The following is a 6,438-nucleotide window of genomic DNA, read 5'->3' as shown; positions in this document are numbered from 1 at the left end:
CCAATGATGTCTTTAAGTTTGGAAGCAGCTGACTTTTTGTATTCGGACTGTGTTGCTTTGGCCAGTTTGATTTGGTATTTCAGTTTTTTATCAGTACTGAAACAAGCAGTTTTTAATAGATCAGCAAACCCTTTTTTATCAACCTCCAAACTTTCAAATTTTGGTTTACTTTTGCTTGAATTGAATGTCATAGTTACCTTGTCAAATAATATTGCCTTTTCACTAGATTTTTGCACTGTCAGGGTGACAGAGTGAGACTTTAAAAAAAAAAAAAGGCCTGCAGCTAATTAAGCCAATCAAGCTTCTTTCCTCATGGGGGCTTGGTGTGCAATGGCTACAAACAGCAGCCTCCTTGGCAGTGTATGCAGCCTGTTGCTTGTATAGGTTGCTCTAAGGGACCTTGGAGACATTCCTGTCCAATACATGTTCATGTGTTAGACCTTGTGCTGTCCTCACTCTAGGCTCCAGACATGTATGCGTGGTGTCTTTGTAAAGCTCCAGGGCATTGTGGACAGGGTTCACATTGGCCAAGTCATCATGTCCATCTAAACTGAATTACACAAGTAGATGTGATTGAGGCCCTACGCAGGGCCAAGTTCAAGTTCCCTGGCCGCTAGAAGATTCACATCCCCAAGAAGTGAGGCTTTACCAAGTTGAATGCAGATGAATTTGAGGACAGTGGCTGAGAAGTAGCTCATCCCAGATGGTTGTGGGGTCAAACACATCCCCAGTCATGGCCCCCTGGATAAGTGGCAGGCCCTACACTCGTGAGGACTTCCACTGTCCTGCCCCCTCATTTGTGCCTACTTCCTGTCCAAAAAAAGAAAAGAAAAGAAAACCTGAAAGTATAATGTAAGCAGCAAATACCAAGAGACAGAGGCAGAGGGTTGGTGGGAGTTACTAGAACTGCACTCAATCCCTTATCCTGGGAGCGGTCCCAGACCCCCCCCCCCCATGGAAGAATCAATGCAGAGATATATACAGATAATTGATAATTATGGAGCTAACCATGAGAAAGACTTTGAAGTATTTATTCCAGGGAGGGGTGGGGGGAGAAAGGAATGGAAGCTTTTCCTTCTCATTTTATATTATTTATATAGTGTGATGATTTTTTTTTGAGACAGAATCTCACTTTGTCACCCTCAGTCAGTAGAGTGCTGTAGCATCATAGCTCACAGCAACCTCCAACTCTTGGGCTCAAGAGTTATTCTCTTGCCTTTGCCTCCCAAGTAGCTGGGAGGTGCCTGCCACTAATGCCCGGCTTATAGTGTAATGATTTTAACTTGTACATATGTTGCTTTTTATTATGGCAAAACACATATAACTTAAACTTTGCCGTTTTAAACCATTTTCAAGTAGACAATTCAGCGGCATTAAGAACAGTCACTATGTTATGAAGCCATCTCCATTAACCATTTCCTGGGCTGTTTCATCATCCTAAACTGAAACCAATTAAACAGTAACTCTTACCCACGTCCTCAGGCCCTGGCACCCACTGTTCTTCTGTCCATCTCTCTCAATGTGTCACCTCTAAGTATCTCACGTAAGTGAAAGCACACAATATTTGTCTTTTTGGCTTATTTCACTTAGCATAATGTTTTCAAGTTTCGTCCATGTTGTGCCATGTATCAGAACTTCTTCATTCATTGCGATAAAATATATGTGACATGAAATTTGCCATTTTAGTTCGTTTTTAAGTGTGCAGTTCAGTGGCATCAAGTATTGTTGTGCAACCATCATCACCACCCATCTCCAGAACTTTTCCATCTTCCCAAACAGAAACTCCATGTCCAGTAAACAGTAGCTCCCTTCTCCTGTCTGCTTCTAGTTCTGGGCAACCACTGTTCTTCTCAATAGCTAAACTTGACTACTCTAGGCATCTGATATCAGTGAAATCACACCGTATTTGTTCTTTTGCCTCTGACTTATTTCACTTAGCATAACGTTTTCAAGGTTTGTTCATGCTGTACCATGTATCAGAATTACATTCCTTTTTAAGGCTGAATAATATTCCATTATATGCATATATCATTTTTGTCCATTCTTCTGTTGATAGACTTGTGGGATGTTTCCACGTTTTTGTTATTGTAGATAATGTTGCTATGAAATTTGCGTGCAAGTATGCATTTGAATCCCTGCTTTCATTTCTTTGGAGTATATACCTAGGAGTGGAATTACTGAATCATGTGGTAATTCTGTGTTTAACTTTTTGAGGAACTGCTGAACTTTTCACAGTAGCCACATCACTCTATACTCCTCCAAGCACTGCATAAGAGTTCCAATTTCTCCATGTCTTTAAGAACACATTCTATCTTCTGCTGTTTTTTATTCTGTATTTATTCTGTATTTTATTCTGCTATCCTAATGGGTGTGAAGTTGTATCTCATTATAGTGTTGATTTGCATTACCCTAATGACTAGTGATGTTGAATAGTTCAATTGCTTGTCTTCTTTGGAGAAATGTCTATTTGAAATGTCTCTTTGAGTCTTTTGTCCATTTCTAAATAAACTTATCTGATTTTTTTTGTTGTTGAGTTGTAGGGGCTCTTTATATATTACTGTTCAGTTGTATATCTTCTTTGGAGAAATGTCTATTTGAGTCTTTTGTCCATTTCTAAATAAACTTATCTGATTTTTTGTTATTGAGTTGTAGAAGCTCTTTATAAATTCTAGATATCAATGCCTTATCAGATAGACAACTTGAAAATATATTGCCCATGCTGTGGGTTCCCTTTTTACTCCATTAGAGTGTCCTTTGATGCACAAAAGTTTTTAATTTTAATGAAATCCCGTTTATCTACTTTTTCTTTTGTTTCCTATGCTTTTGATGTCAGATACAAGACATTATTTCCAAATTATCAAATTCAATGTCATGAAGCTTTCCCCCTATATTTTCTTCTAAGAGTTTTATAGTTTTAGCTCTTATATTTAGGTCTTTGATCCATTTTGAGTTTAATTTTTGTGCATGCTATACAATAAATGTGCACATATTACTCTTAACGTTTAAAATTAAACATTTAGGGAATGAAGATGTAAAATGACTCAACATAGCTAATGCAACAGGATGGTTGTTATCATTGTGAAATTACCCTTTTACAAAATTGAACTGATTTAATTACTGTTTTGTTTTGTTTTTTTTTTATCCTCAGAAACTCACGGCTTCAAAAAAATCACCCTGTTCTCCCCAACCAAGTTGCCTTTGGTTGAATTGTATTGGAAAGTCCCAAACTGTCATGGATAAAAGGTCAACAATTATTCTTTCCACAGTGCTCTGGAAATATCTCAACCCTTGACAGAAACAGCTAGTTTCCAGCCTGCTTGCAACACCAAAAGTTTGGCTTCTCGTTCAGTTCACAAGGAAGAACAAGAAAAGATTCTGCAAGCCTCGTGCATTACGTCCAATAGGGGATCAAAAGAGTCTGTTTAGAGCCTGCCTGGTTGGCTTGCTGGCTCTCAGATTGGTGGAACTGATCACACCTCACTAACAGGGGTGCCCGCTGTTCATCAGCCAGCTGATGTGCCAGGATGTATACAGGGTTGCAGAGAGAAGGTCAACGGCTACCTCCCCTGCCAGATCTCCCAAGTCAGGGAATGAGGAACTCTCTCCACACCCCTGAAGGCTCCATGCCTGAGCATTTAAAGGGTACTGTACCCAGGACACTGGGAGGACACCAGCAGCTGTCACACTAGCAACACACACACACATACACACACACCTTCTCAGGGCCTTCTCAGGGAAACTGTCCCCTCTCTGTAGACCTGCTCCATAAAATCCAGCAACTTCCTTTTAGTGAACCCTTAATCATTGCTTGCTACTCTATCATCTAATTCCAATAACAACCTGGGAAGGTGGGTGTTTTAGGGTCCCATCCTATAGATGAGGATTCTAAAGGTTAATCAGCATTCTACGTATTTAAGGCGATACAGCTAGAATTCAATCAAACCCAAGTCTGAGTGGACCCAGCCCCCTGTCTGAACCGTCACAGTACACAGGCAGCCCCCACTTCCAGCTTGTGTTTCACGAAGCTCAGCCTCTGACACTGGCGGTTCAAGTCATAAAGGATCACTGCCCAAAGGCCTGGTCCTCTCTGCTCAGCAGTAATGAGGGGCGGCCAGCTCCCCCACAAGGGTAGAGACAGTCTTCAGCCTGTTACCCTCCTCTGCTTCTGCTGCTACCCTCTTCCCCTCACCCCCAAAGCTGCCCTTGGTTGTCGGATACAGTAGAGAAAAAAACAGAAATCAGAGAAAAAAGATAAAAAGATTTGAGACCCCCTGTTCCCAAGCCCTCCCTGCTGAAATCCCCTAGCAATGGTTTCAGAGACTCCGAAAATGCAATAACTGCCTTTGAGAAGACAGATCCAAGTGATTCTGGGGGTCTGTGTTCAAAAACTCACCACAGGGCATTTTCTGCAAGAATAAGAGGGCTTCATTCAATGTGCTCTGAAACAGCTTTGAAGAAGAAACCCTAAACACTTCTGAAATTCTGAAAAGCAACCGCAGTAATGAAGGAAATATACATTTTACATTTGGGACGCCTGAAAGAATGGCTTTGGGGGGTCCAAATTGATGATGGCACAGACCTGTGTTTCTGCTGGCTGTGTGTATTCTTTAGGTTATAGCCAACCTCTGAACATAAATGTGGTGAGTCCTTTGAGGCCCAAAGCAGGGTCATAATAAGTAAAATAAATAAAAGTCAAAAGACCAAGGGTTTTACGTGGTGATTGCTGCCTAGATAGGTTACTTAAGACCATAGGATACTGTATTGTAATCATTCATTCATTCTCTCATTTGTTGAGTCAAGTATTTATTGAGCATTTTCTGCTCTGAAATGTACCCAAGAGGTTTTACTTTATGGAAGCGACTGAGTGGTGCTGCAGAGAGCAGGAGAGCAGGCCAACACTGTTGCAGGCACAATTTATTATTTACAGCACCCAAGAGACGGGGACACACCGCACCGTGCAGGGCCACAAAGGAAGTATTCGGGATGGTCTGGAGACAGAAGAGGAAAATCTAAGCTAGAGACTTGATTGGGGTTTTCATGAGAAGGGCCATGCAGGGCAGAGTAAATAGGAAACAAGCCAAGCCAGTCTGAATAATTCCGGTGAGCTTTGGGCTCTCTGGGTGGTCACCCGGGAATGATGCAGGGGAGGAGAAATGTTGGTTTGTTGTGTGAGTTCAATAAGGAGTTGGTTGGGGCTTTCGACCTGGGGTTGGTTGGTTTGCCTCTGGCCACCAAGTTCTAAGAACCAGCCAGCCCTAGGGAAGCCTCCAAATGCCAGAACATCAAGAATCCAGAAAATAAGAAAATACAGGGTGACACTAGCCTTGAGGGACAGATGGCTGCCAAATAAACAAATGCAGAATCTGAGAAAACGCAGAACACTTCCACAGCATCTGTAAGTTCTGAGAATACAGCGGTAGGAAGCAAAGCCCGTTATGGCCGTCTTCAAGGAGCATTTTGTCTAATTGTAAAACAAGGAGATCCTATAAGTAATCTCCACATTCTGTAACCAATTGCATAATCTTTACACGGGGAGTGTCATCATGTCTATGAGCTGCTAAGTCCTTGGTGAGGTGCAGCTCTTGTTCCCACCAGGGAAAAAGATTTTCTTTAACGAACCAGCTTTGTTTTGCTATCCAAGAATGTACAGGGACACAAGTGGAACCAGTGTCCCTCAGCCACACCCACTTGCTTCTCCTGGGCTCAGAGCTACAGAGGTATCTGCAGAGAAGCCCATTTGGCAGGGGGAGGGAGAGACCCAGATGCTCAGTGCCTCAGAGGCTGAGATCAGAGGATGCCCCTGCCCCAAATGACTGGCCCTGAAAGCTGCAGGTGACTGGGCAGGAGTTAAATGATCCCATCCTTCCCAAGAATGCAAGAGAGTTGTGATGCATTTTCTCTCTTCCTATAGATTTGACTCCCTCAATATATTGCAAATCTATGCATTTTTCTTTCTTTCCTTCATGGCCATTTTAACCCAAGCCACCAACAACCCTCCCCTGTGAAGGGCCCAGTCGTTCCCTATCTCTATGTCTCCTGCAATCCTTTTCACATGTGATTCCTTCTTCAAACATAGATTAGGTAGAAGTGCTTTGACATTTCCAAATACTTGAAAAATTTGGTGGGGTTTTTTGTTTTGTTTTGTTTTCTTTGAGACAGAGTCGTGGGGTTGAGTGTCGTGGTTCATAGCTCACAGTAACCTCAAACTCCTGGGTCTGAGTGATCCTCTTGCCTCAGGCTCCTGAGTAGGTGGGACTGCAGACACCAGCCACAAGGCCCTGCTAGTTTTTCTGTTTTTAAGTAGAAACAAGGTCTCTCTGTTGCTCAAGCTGCTCTCAAACTCCTGATCTCCGATAATGAGCCACTGCACCTTGCCTTGGTTTTTGTTTGTTGGTTTTTTCTCCTGCCATTTTGTTTTCTCATTTCCCAGCACTGTAC

The 6,438-nt window shown here is 42.3% G+C and overlaps 1 non-coding gene across 1 annotated transcript; it reads left to right on the top strand.

Moving 5' to 3' along the window:
- Window positions 1–277: 277 nt before the first annotated feature.
- LOC111724159 lies at window positions 278–412 on the top strand. Its single transcript, XR_002772501.1, has one exon. It is a non-coding gene; the product is annotated as a small nucleolar RNA SNORA70 (small nucleolar RNA).
- The last annotated feature ends 6,026 nt before the right edge of the window (window positions 413–6,438 follow it).

This window comes from Otolemur garnettii, unplaced genomic scaffold (assembly GCF_000181295.1).
Source record: "Otolemur garnettii isolate 467f Iridium unplaced genomic scaffold, OtoGar3 scaffold00019, whole genome shotgun sequence".
NCBI classification, from domain to species: Eukaryota; Metazoa; Chordata; class Mammalia; order Primates; family Galagidae; genus Otolemur; species Otolemur garnettii.
Note: the sequence above shows the minus strand (reverse complement) of the source record. Positions and strands in the feature narration are given on the sequence as shown.